Below are 13,535 nucleotides of genomic sequence, written 5' to 3' on the forward strand. Positions count from 1 at the left end.
TCTACAGTAGTATGAAAGGATACCAGGTAAATTAAATGAAACATGGAGGTATACTCGTAACATTGAGTAACTATTTGAGAGCTTGTAGAGACTTTATGCCTGCCTCTTCTTTATACAAAAGTGTGTTTAGTATATGTTAAAAAGATGCTCTCAACACTTATAGCTTTAACTAAGGTGTGATCTATCAGTGGTTGATTGTCCCCATTTTGATAAATAAAGATTGGATGTTTTACGAGATTCACTGATGAGCAGATTCCTTCCTCTTATTTTTATCTTTATTTTTTTTACATACAGACATTTTACATACAGACTTGCAGTAATGCAAGTCAATGGGCAACGCAGGTTTGCAACCGCCCTTAAGGTCACATTATCATAAGGGCAGGTCCCCACAACTCGAGCTGCTGGTGTCCATCTTTTGCGGTGCAGGCATATGAAAATCTTCAAGGACATAAGATGGTGCATGGCAAAAAATATTTCATGCTCCCAGAGAAATTGCATTACAGTGCCATGTGTTTTCTAATCAGATTGCTGCCAGCATAAATTCCCAATGCATAGCTGTGGTTGTGTGCTGCTCCATATTGCAGTAAAAATGCACACCATTCTACAGCTTGCTATTGCTAAGTGAACTTGGAATCCAGCCCTAATTCAAGTACATTTGTATATATATAATTATTATTTTAAATTATTTATGCCTACTAAAAAAATATTTTACATGTATTGTGCAAATACATGTATCTGAAAGGGGAGAAAAAAATCTGCTGCACCAATTCATAGACCCTTATCTCCTCTTAGTGACCTAAAACTGCTTGCTTATTGGCTTCTCGGTCTAAAAAAAACCCCTCTCCCTTTAGTCACACGAGCATGCAATGGGAAAAGTGAGCGATCTGTCATCTAAAGCCTTGTTTACTTTTTTTTTGATAACCAACCACTTCTGTCAGTTTCCACCAGGGAAGCATGGCTATAGATTGACCTGGCAGAGGGTGGGATGAAAATGCCATCCGATGTTACTAAGAACTTAAAGGGGAACTGAAGAGAGAGGTATATGGAGGCTGTCATGTTTATTTCCTTTTAGACAATACCAGTTGCCTGGCAGCCCTGCTGATCCTCTACCTCTAATACTATTAGCCACAGCCCCTGAACAAGCATGCAGCAGATCAGGTGTTTCAGTGGTTCAGACTTATAAGTCTGATCTGACAAGACTAGCTGCATGCTTGTTTCTGGTTTTAATCAGATACTACTGCAGAGAAATAGACCAGCAGGGCTGCCAGGCAACTGGTATTGATTAAAAGGAAATAAACATGACAGCCTCCATATACCTCTCTCTTCAGTTCCCCTTTAAGAAGGACATAAAGTGCTATGAAATGGCACAGCTGGGGTTTTCATGTTTGTGTTTTTTATGAAAAATTAATTTAAAATAATATTTTATGAAATGTACATAAAAACATGTCTTAACTTGAGCTTTAAAGCACAGCTGAACTGAAAATAAGCTAAAAAGATAAGCAAGTGTACTGTTACTAACAATTAAGCAGTGGTGCTCAGCAGAGCTCGAATATTTGAGTAGCTCGAATATTCGAGCTCTTTTTCAGCTATTCAAGCTCGAATACCGAGCTCGAATAGCTATGGCTATTCGAATGGGCTATTCGAGTGAACTCGAATAGCCCACTCACTATTCGAGCTATTCGAGCAACAGCGCTATCCGAGCTCGAATACCGAGCTCGAATAGCGTCATAGCCCAGATTGATGTCCTTAGAGCCAATCAGAGGGCTCCCAGGCCCTCTGACGGCAGCCAATCACAGAGGGGGACCCTACCCTATAAATAGCGGCCGCCATGTTCCGTTTTTCCGTCCTTGCCTGACTTTGTACAGAGAGAGATCTGCTCCTTTGTGCTTTGGCTTAGCAAGAGCTCTATAGTGGTCAATTACCTAGCGTTTTTGCTCACATACACCTCCTATACACACCTATATTGTTGTTACTTAGATAGACATTGTATTTTAGTTAGTAGCTTGTGTGTTACATAGAGACAGACAGCTGCTGCAGGCAAGCTTACACAGCTTTAGGCCTCAGGGCCTTGCCTGTGTGGGCAGCTGTCCTCCTGTCCTCTGTTACTTTATTTCTCATCTTATCTATACCAGTGTTTCTGCTGTCCTTTACTACTGAGTGATTGTATTTTGTAGTTACTATACTGTAACTGTACTAGGACACTCACTGTCACTGTTTAGCTCCTGCGTGTGTGCGTGCACAGTACACACTCTATTTCCTTCTGATTACTACTGATTATTGTAATTTCTAGTTGTACTTACTACTGTTACTACTTACTACTAGGGACACTCAGTCACTGTTCATAGGCTAGCTCCTGCGTGTGTGTGTGCGTGCACTGTCTGTACAGTACACACACTCTATTTCCTTCTGATTACTACTGATTATTGTAATTTCTAGTTAGTGTACTAGGGGACACACTCACTGTTCACTGTTCACACTTACTGATTACCGATTATTTTATTTTGTATTAGTACTGTACTAGTAATCACTTAGCGATCTAATCACTTAGTGATTAGTGTCACCTCACCCACCAACCCACTCCATTAAAGTACCCCACTTTTTCACCCGCCCTTTTAAAAAACTTTTTTGTTTACGCCCAAAACATCTAAGATGTCTGGAAGTGGCAGCCAGCGCGGTTTGGGCAAGGGGAAGGGCAGCAAGGGAATCAAGAGGAGAGGGAGCAGCATTGTGGCAAGCCGCGGCCGCGCCACCATGCACAGTGGCTAACTTTCCCCTATAGCCACTGGCCGTGGACGCCTTGGGCGCCGCCCAGCAGGAGCAACTCACGCTGCAGAGACACAGCAGCAGCAGCAGCGTGTAGTACCTGCTCCTATTTTCCTCCAGCCGGGTCAGAAACGTCCCATTGAGGAAAAGGATGCAGCCACTGTTTGTGCAACTGATGACGGAGGATGAGCAGCCCGCCATCAGCTCTGCATCCGAGGCCTCGACCCTCACCACCACCACCACCCCTGTTCGCAGCAGCCGCCCAGCAGGGCCTGGGGAGGAGGCCAGTTCACCGTCACAAAGTGGGCGACCTGTCACTCAGCAGTATTTTTACCCCAGGCACCATCAGGGTATTGTCTGCTGTTGTTGGCGATTTGGAGGAGGAGATGCTGATGGGCACTTTGGGGGATGAGGGATTGGACAGCAAGACTGTGGCGACAGTCAAGCAGCCCATCCATGCATCAGGAGAGGAGTTTGGGGGGTCATCATCCTAGCAGGACATGTTTCAGGAGGGGGAGGATGATGATGATGACGTGGTGACAGACAAAGACTGGGTGCCGCCACCACCAGCACCTGGGGATGTCATCATCAGCAGCTCTGAGGAGGAGGATGCGCTTGTGGGCCTTGCAAGAAGCCGCATCATTGCAAGCATTGGCAGCAGTAGGCAGGTCCCACAGCCTGCTGGTGTCTCAGGCTCAGCAGCAGCAGCAGCAGCATCTGCCAGTACCACCACCAGCCGCCCCCAAGCCCCCCCCAACCACCACAGGGAGACAGGCAGCAGCGGCTCCAGGCCGTAGGGGGTTGTTCTTGTCACCAATCTGGCGATTTTTCACAATGCCCACAGTTTTCAGCAAGTACGCCACTTGCAACCACTGTCAGCGGAAGTTGAGCAGAGGTGCAGACCCCTTAAAGTTCAGCACCAGCTCGCTCATAAACCACCTTGCTGCTAAAAATTTCCACCAGCATGAGGAGTTCCAGAGGCTGAAGGCATCTGGTGCTGGCAGTGGCACCACACCCATTACTGCACAGCCTTCAGCAGCAGCAGCAGCAACAGCAACAGCAGCCACCTGCCCTCCTGCTCCTCCAGCAGCACCAGCAGGAGTGCGGAAACGCACTGCTCCTCCCCCCTCTGCAACTCCTGCCGCCGACACTGAGGCCTGTTCTGGCAGCCAGTCCTCAGTGGCCTCTTCTGCTGTGTCCGCTGATTCCCGTGCTAGCAAAAGGCCACGCCAGAGCCTTTTGAGCGAGTCCTTCCAGGGGGTGGTTAGGGCTCTGCCTCCCAGCAGCCGTCGCGTGCGTCAGCTGAACGGCTTGCTGGCACGGGCCATGTGCTCCCAACTCCTGCCATACACGCTCGTGCAGGAGGGGAGCGACATGCGTGCGCTGCTTTCTTGTGCAGCCCCAGACTGGCAGCTCCCCAGCAGACACTACTTTGCCCGCAAGGCCATTCCTGCACTGCACCGCTTTGTGATGGCCAATGTGGAGCGAGGGCTGGAGCACGCGGTTGGTGAAAGGGTCCACGTCACCATGGACTCCTGGAGCAGCTGCTTCGGGACAGGCCGCTACCTGTCCTTCACTGTCCACTGGGTCAGCTTGGTAGAAGGGGGTGAGGATGGGAGAGCAGCAGCGGGCACAGCAGCAGCAGCAGCAACACAGTGGGTGGTGCCACCCCGCAGGGTCAGGGGAACTGCAGCAGGTTCCTCCGATCCTCTGCCATCCTCCGGCACACCTGGCCAAACCCCCCGCCTCAGCAGCAGCGTGAAGGCCCGCCACTGCCAAGCGCTGCTGCAGTTGGTCAGCCTTGGGAAGACCAAACTGACAGCAACCCATGTGTTGGCCAAACTCCAGGAGCAGGAGAGGATTTGGCTGACCCCCAGAGGCCTCAGAGTCGGAGAGGTGGTGGCCGACAATGGGGCCAATCTGGTTGCCGCAATTGACAGGGGAAACGTGACCCACATCCCATGTCTTGCCCACGTGCTGAACCTGGTGGTGCAGAAGTTCTTGCGCACCTACCAGGGGATGGGCGAACTGCTGGAAATGGCAAGGAATGTTGTCCGTCACTTCCGGTGCTCGGCTGCAGCCTGTGTGAGCCTGGAAGACGTGCAAAAGGAGCTGGAGCTGCCACGCCATTGGCTGATCATTGACGTTCCAACTCGCTGGAACTCCACCCTGGCGATGTTGGAGCGTCTGGTTGAACAGAAGCACGCTGTCAACCAGTACCTTGCCCTGGCCACTGTGTCCGCCGCTCAGAAAAGGGACAAGACCAGCAACATCCCGTCCATCGTCCCCGATGACGACTGGAGGCACATGCAGCAGGTGTGCTTAGTGCTGGCTCCCTTTCTGCAGGCCACTAACATGGTGAGCAGGGACCATGCTATGGTCCTCGAGTGGGTGCCCCTGGTTTGTCTGCTGAACAGGGCCCTCGATGCTTTGCTGGAACAGGGAGCGGCAGCCTTGAACCAGCAGGAGCAGCATGCAGCTGCACAGTCCTCCTCTGAGGGGGAGGAGGAGGAGGACTTGGTGGAGGTCCCTGACCTTGCTGCTGATGAGGGGGATCAGCACAGCGCAGCTGAGTTGGTGCGGGGGTGGAGAGAGGATGAGGCTGAGGAGGCAGAGGAGGAGGATGAGGACAGCACTGCCGTCGATGTGCCAGCCCACGCGGCCCGCCTCTTCCCAAGGACCCCAGGGTGATCCAGATGAAGCAGAGGGAGGACATCTGGATCAGCATGATGTTGGACCCGCGCCTCAAGGGGAAGTTGAGCCAGTTCCTTCCGCCTGCAGGAGGAGAGCCAGCGCAACAAATAAGGAGCTTGCAGCAGGCCCTTGTTGAGCACTTGGAGGAAGCCTTCCCCCAGCCTTCCACCCCCACTGTCCAGCCAGCACAGAGGCAGCAGCAGGTGCCTGCATCCAGCAGCAAGCGCCCCACAGACCTGCTGTCTCTCAGCAACGAGCTCTACAGGACTGTAGAGGCTCCGGCAGCAGTGACTAGAGAGGAGGTGCATGCAGCAGCATCCTCCTCCGGTCACAGCCAGCGCCTGACCCGCATGGTGGCTGACTACATGGGGTCCTACAGCGGGCTTGACAGCGATGCCCCTGTTGATCCCATGGAGTATTGGGTCAAGCGCCTGGAGATCTGGAGCGAGCTGGCGCAGTACACCCTGGAAGTGCTGTCCTGTCCCCCTTCCAGCGTGCTGTCCGAGCGCTACTTCAGTGCAGCTGGTGGCGTGGTCACCGAGAAACGCTCATGTCTCTCTCACAAGTCTGTGGACAGACTGACGTTTTTCAAGATGAACCAGGCATGGGTGGAAGGCGAGTTCCTGGCCCCTGTTGTCGGCGAGAGGGGGACATGAACTGGCTGCCGGAAGAACCATCGTTAATGTGCCTTACCACCCTTTACCACCTCCTGGCTCCTGCTCACTAAGCCAGCCTGGTTCCCTTTGACTATTACGTCGCCTGCAGCCACACATTTTACATCTACAGTGGGCTGCTGTGTACTGCCCTTCTTCTGTCTGTCTGTGTTTCCCACTGCCAAGGGTACACAGATTTACCTTCTGCTGCCACTCTGCCACCAGCTATTACGTCAAACAATAGCTGCCCCTGCTGCCTGTATTTACCTTTAAAAAAAAGAAAAAAAAAAGGTTTAATTTTTCTGAGGTGCCCGGGTTGAAAACTGTGTTGTCCCAGTTGTGTATTGGACACGATGTGGGCTGCACGACCGCTGTCTGGGACCTCCTGCTGTGTTTATTTATGCCCTGGTATCACCGCTAGCTAGGTACCAGGGCTATTATGTCACGCTGCCTGCCTGCTGCCACACTCACACTACTCCTCCATTCCTCCTGCTGCTGCTGCTGTCTGTCTGTGTTTACCACTGCCAAGGGTACACAGATTTACCTTCTGCTGCCACTCTGCCATCAGCTATTACGTCAAACAATAGCTGCCCCTGCTGCCTGTATTTACCTTTAAAAAAAAAAAAAAAAAAAAAAAAGGTTTCATTTTTCTGAGGTGCCTGGGTTGAAAACTGTGTTGTCCCAGTTGTGTATTGGACACGATGTGGGCTGCACGACCGCTGTCTGGGACCTCCTGCTGTGTTTATTTATGCCCTGGTATCACCGCAAGCTAGGTACCAGGGCTATTATGTCACGCTGCCTGCCTGCTGCCACACTCACACTACTCCTCCATTCCTCCTGCTGCTGCTGCTGTCTGTCTGTGTTTCCCACTGCCAAGGGTACACAGATTTACCTTCTGCTGCCACTCTGCCACCAGCTATTACGTCAAACAATAGCTGCCCCTGCTGCCTGTATTTACCTTTAAAAAAAAAAAAAAAAGGTTTAATTTTTCTGAGGTGCCCGGGTTGAAAACTGTGTTGTCCCAGTTGTGTATTGGACACGATGTGGGCTGCATGACCGCTGTCTGGGACCTCCTGTTGTGTTTATTTACGCCCTGGTATCACCACTAGGTACCAGGGCTATTATGTCACGCTGCCTGCCTCATTGACTGCCTGCTGCCACACACTCATCCTCCTCCTCCTGCTGCTGCTGCTGAATTTACCTCCTGCTGTCTGTGTGTTTCCACTGCCAGGGAGCACATACAATGGCGCTTCCAACATGCGTGCGCCACCAGCTATTTATTACGCTCAAAAATAGCTGCGTTTCTTTAAAAAAATAAAATAAAAGAGAAATAAGTGAAGGAGAAGAAGACGATATAGAAGAAGAAGAAGATATAGAAAAAGAAGAAGAAGAAGGAGAAGAAGAAGAAGGAGAAGAGGAAGAAGATATAGAAAAAGAAGAAGACAAAATAGAAAAATAATAATAAGAAGAAGATATAGAAAAAGAAGATATAAGATATAGAAAAAGATATAGAAGAAGAAGATGAAGAAGAAGAAGATGAAGAAGAAGAAGATGAAGAAGAAGATGAAGAAGAAGAAGAAGAAGATGTAGAAGAAGAAGAAGAAGAAGATGAAGAAGAAGAAGAAGATGAAGAAGAAGATGATGAAGAAGAAGAAGAAGAAGAAGAAGAAGAAGACGATATAGAAGAAGAAGAAGATATAGAAGAAGAAGATGTAGAAGAAGAAGAAGATATAGAAGAAGAAGATATAGAAGAAGAAGAAGAAGAAGAAGATATAGAAGAAGAAGATATAGAAGAAGAAGAAGAAGATGAAGAAGAAGAAGAAGATATAGAAGAAGAAGATATAGAAGAAGAAGATATAGAAGAAGAAGAAGAAGAAGAAGATATAGAAGATGAAGAAGAAGAAGAAGTATATACACTGTACTGAACAGAATTTTGGACACAACTTCTCTTTCCACCTTTTTTTTTTAAAGGCACATACCCACATAATCACTTGCTGTTGTTACTTGGAAAAAAAGATGTTTCTTGCATCATTCACCCTCAAAACAAGTGTTGGAAGCTATTTAAGGCCAATTCGAATAGTCAGCTCGAATAATGAGCTTGAATACCGACTCGAATAGTGAGTGAGTCCGAGGTCGAATCGAATAGTAAAAAAAATTTGACTAAAATATTCGACCGAATGCGATTAATTTACTATTCGAATTCGACCAAACTCGAATAATAAAAAGGGGTATCCGAGCACCACTGCAATTAAGAATATTTTTATGGAAATACATAGTCTTATTTTGAGTTCATGTTTAATTGTGTTAGTATTGACAGTGTTAGATACTTTAACCACTTCTGCCTTCAGTGTATTTTCTCACTGTAGACAAGAGCAATTTTCACATTTTAGTGCTCCTCCCATTCATTCACCAATAACTTAATCAGGGACGGATCTAGACCAAGTTGCCCCAAGTTGCGCCTGGGGCAAGGTCAGGTTTTGGCGCCTAAACTGCCATTCCCCATCCACATTTTGCCGCCTTTTTAAGAATTCAACAAACTGCGCCTGGGGCAAGAGACCCGCTTGCCCCCCCGTCCCTGAACTTAATCACTACTTCTCACAACAAAAGGATCTACCGTATATCTTGTTTTTTCAGTCACCAATTAGGCTTTATTTGGGTGGTACATTATACTAAGAATTATTTTATTCTAAATGCATTTTAACAGGAATAATAAGAAAAAAATGGGAAAAAATCATTATTTCTCAGGTTTTGGCCATTATAGTTTTAAAATAATACATGCTAGCATAATTAAAACCCACATATTTTATTTGCCCATTTGTCCCAGTTATTACACCATTTAAAGTATGACCCTTTCACTATCACAATATATGGCCCCAATATTTTAAATGAAAATAAAGGTGCATTTTTTCAGTTTTGTGTCCATCACTATTTAAAAGCCCACAATTTCAAAAATAACAGTAATATACCTTGTTGACTTACATATTAAAAAAGTTCAGTCACTAAAGAAACTATTTATGTATTTTTTATTGTATTTTTTTATTATTACACAAAACATTTTTGGGTACTTTTGGGAGAATGTAGGAGAGAATAAGTTAGTTTTAAATGTTAAAAAGTATTAAATTAAAAAAGGTTTTAGATGTAATTTTACTATTTAAACACAAGATGTCTCAGTAATTTGTTTAATGCGTCCTGTAGGCATACAATGTATGCTTACAGGAAGTGAAGGGTGGATGGGAAACTTTTTTCTTTTTTCAGAATGATCATGGCTTCTCATAGAAGTCGCTGAAAATTGCTACAGGAACTTAGATCAAGGGAATGCGTTCCTATTCATTGATGTCCGGGCTAACAGGCGGCAGCAAGTACAAGTGTCGGTGCATGCACACGAGTGACGGGGAGCATGCAGAGTGGCGATTGCAGCGGAGATACATATATCTAAGCCCCTGAGGCTTAGGTTACGTTTATAGTGGTTTAGATATACTGTTGTGGAGGCAGAAAGGTTAAGGATACTTAACATCTTGACTTATTGATCTTTTTATCTATTCCTTTCCCTCAGAATTGATCCCTTTGCCATGCAAACGTTTTACAGGCTTTAATTAGTTATCAGTGAGGGCTAAAAACTTTAGAGCCCTGCAAGTTTAACCCATGCATGAGAAAAATATAAAAAAAATTAACACATCCTACCTCTTTGTACACTCGGCACTAAAAATACACATTTAACTCACCATGTCATATGTCAGTTCAGGTTTCCTTTAAGTTTTCTATAATTGATCTGATCTTTTTTGTTGGTTCAAAGAATAGAACACATCCTCATTTGATTTTTATAATTAATTGTTTTATAATTTTCCTAAAAAACATTCCACCTTCCTAAGTAAAAGATCATTATTTTTAAGTGATATTTTAAAATTCCACTCAATTATACCTCAAGAGAATAGATTTTTTTTTTTCCCATCCGTTGTTTTCAAAAAGAACATTTCTAATGAACAAACACAATTTCTTTGGCAACAATAGGAACTTTATTTTTTCTTCTTCTATAGATGTGTGTTAAAAATGTTTCTTGAGCTTTTTATAAGTGGAACATTAGGTTCATTATGTTCAAGTGTTGAAAAGTTCTCTCTTACTGAAAGTGCAGTGTGATTAAAATTTCTCTGGAAAAAAAAGTGTTGAAAAGAGAAAATAGTTACATATGAAAAAATAATGTTTGTATATATATATATATATGCATGTATATATATATATATATATATATATATATATATATATATATATATATATATATATATATATATATATATATATATATATATATATATATATATGTATGTATACTTATACTAACTAGGGGATGAGCATCATAAACCAAATTATATACAACACTATGCAAAGCATGCATGCAGCACTGGGGATCCCCAGTCTCAGTAAGAATAATATAAATACAGAGGGGCTGCAGCACACAGCAGGAAAGCTGTGACAGGGCTCTTGGCTACGCTTTATTGCGTTTAAGCTCACCAACTGCGCCAAAGTGTCCCCAATCTGGTGAGTCCTACTCTAACCATGCAAAAATTTGCTCTTTGGCGCAGTTGGTGAGCTTAAATGCATTCAAGCGTAACCAAGATATGCATTGTGGCTGCTCATAAGACAGGAAAGGGCTGCAAGGCCATTTCTAAATGTTTTCAAGTTCCAGTGGCTACAGTGCAAAGTATTATTAAAAAATACAAGATGTTCGGTGCTGTGGAAAATCTCAGATGACGTGCTCGGAAGCCAAAGTGACACCTGCGCTGGCCAGGAGGATAGCAAGAGAGTTGAAAAAGAATCCAAGCATAACCACCAAGGCCATTCTAGTGAATCTGTGCTCTGCTGGTGGCAATGTCTCAAGGCAGACAATCCAACGGACACTGCACACTGCTGGGTTTCACATATGCAGACCAAGGAGGACATCACTTCTCTAATTAAGGCACACAAAAGCTCGTTTTGCCTTTGCAAATGCTCATCTGGACAAAAAAGGAATACTTCTGGTCTTCTGTGTTATGGTCAGATGAAACAAATTTGAATTGTTTGGTCACAATGATGTTTCCTTCATTTGGTGTAAAAAAAGGAGAAGCCTTTAACCCAAAGAACACCATCCCACTGTCAAACATGGTGTTGGGAACCTAATGATTTGGGGGTATTTTACAGCCAATGGACCAGGGAACTGTATCACAGTAAACAGCACCATGAAAAAAGAGCAATACATGAGGATTCTCAATGACAACATTAGGCAGTCTGCAGAGAAACGTGGCCTTGGATACCAGTGGACATTTCAGCATGACAATGACCCAAAACACACAGCAAAAGTGGTGAATAGCCATAGCAGGCAACTACATTAACATTTTGGAGTGGCCCAGTCAGAGTTCTGACTTGAATGTAATTGAGAATATGTGAAGGGAGCTACAGATCACCTTCCAACCTGTAAAAAGCTTGTCTGCACTTATAGTAAAGCGTTTGATTGCTGTAATAGTCAATAAAGGCTTTTCTATTGACTATTGAGAAGGATATGAATAATTTTGGACTGGGCACTTTTTGCTTAAATGTAAATAAAAGCTGGGATTTTTTTTCCACAATACCTCTTGTACATTGTCTTATTATCTTTTGGGAAACACCTATGTAATTTCCCATTAAATTACTTGGTGGTTGAATAAAAGTAGCTTTAAGTCAAAATTTAGCAAGGGTATGAATAATTATGAGCAGCACTGTATATATATATATATATATATATATATACATATATATATATATATATATATATATATACAGTATATACAGTATATATATATATATATATATATATATATATATATATATATATATATATATATATATATATATATATATATATATATACTGATCATGTTTAAGATTGTGGTAGTATAGATTGTAGCTTAGATTGTAAGCTCACAAGGGCAGGGTTCTCTCAACCTTTTGTGTCTTGGTTTTTGTTATTCACTTCTCAACTTGCACTCTGTTATACATTTTATTCATCATGTTACATTTGTTATTGTAATCAATTCTGTATTCTAGACGAGTGGCCATATTTGATGTATATCATTATCTGTATCATTGTGTACCCCATGTTTGTTTGTTTTTTACTTTGTACAGCTGTATCATTGTGCTGTTCAAATTGTCATGGTAATGTGGCATAGAGAGAGTGTTTCAGGAAAACAAAGCCTGAAGCTCTGGAATCTGTGTTACTGAAAATAGCTGGAGGTGATGAATTTTATTTTTTGCATTTTTCCATATTTACAAAAACATATTGTGCAAAAAAAAAGTGTTTTTGATGCCCATATGTTTTTGTTAATATTAGCATCTGTGCAAAAATGTGAGATTTTCACAAACGTTATGGAGAAACAAAAATGGCCATATTAACTTATCACTTAACTCACTGGTATGGTTACTGGGTGTGGTATACTACTGTATATCACAGCTATGAACAAACATGGATGCTATTTTTAAGCCTGGTATTTTATGCCAAAAATCTTGGCTATAAAATACAAACAGGTTAATACTAAATGATTTGCAAGTGTACGTAACAATCTAGTAACATGTATAAGTATCTATAAGTATCTCTGGAAAATGTAATTGTATGAAGAAAATGTTAAAAACTTTTGAGTGGTTGGATAACTTTGTTTAAAATTAATATGTGATATTTGAATAATTTGGCAATAATGTATGAGCTGTGTTGTCCTGGTGATCAGTTCTGGGCAATGGGTGCATTCTAACCTGATATATGGGATGCTCTGATGCTCTGATAATATTTTGTATTTGCAAATTAAAAATACATTAAAAATCACTCTTTCAAATAATGGAGAACACAACGTAACTTAGCTTTGTTTCTGAATGTGTGTATCTAGAATAGCTGTGAAGAATTATATGCTCTACCATATGGAGTAGTTAAAGAGAAACTCCAGGTGGAGGAAGTGATACATCATTATTTATTGGGACATTAGCTTAAAGAGGAATGTGTTAGAATGTAAAATCTGCAGTGTATCTAGCTAAAGCAGGAGATCACAAAATATCTTGACAAATGTTTTAGTTTTCTAGCTGTAGGTGACATATTTGTATAATTAAGTATTTTAAAGATCACTATCAACAGAACAGGTAAATATCCTTTTACCAAAACTTTGATTGCCATCCTGGTTTCTTATTTTGATAACTAATTCTAGCACTTGAGTACACAGATTGTCATGTTAAACACACATGGCTGATTCAGTCATTGACATCTTGAATGGAATGGTGGTATAAATTGAACAGATGTGTCAGCATAATGGTGTGATTTGGGTCCATGTGAAAAAAAAATGCCTGTAAAAGTTGTGTGAATCTACTTTAATACATTGGCATATTAGGTGAAATATTACGTTTTGGTTTTACTTCAGTCACAGACATCTAGCAAAG

The sequence above is a fragment of the Hyperolius riggenbachi genome, chromosome 1 (assembly GCF_040937935.1).
Source record: "Hyperolius riggenbachi isolate aHypRig1 chromosome 1, aHypRig1.pri, whole genome shotgun sequence".
NCBI classification, from domain to species: Eukaryota; Metazoa; Chordata; class Amphibia; order Anura; family Hyperoliidae; genus Hyperolius; species Hyperolius riggenbachi.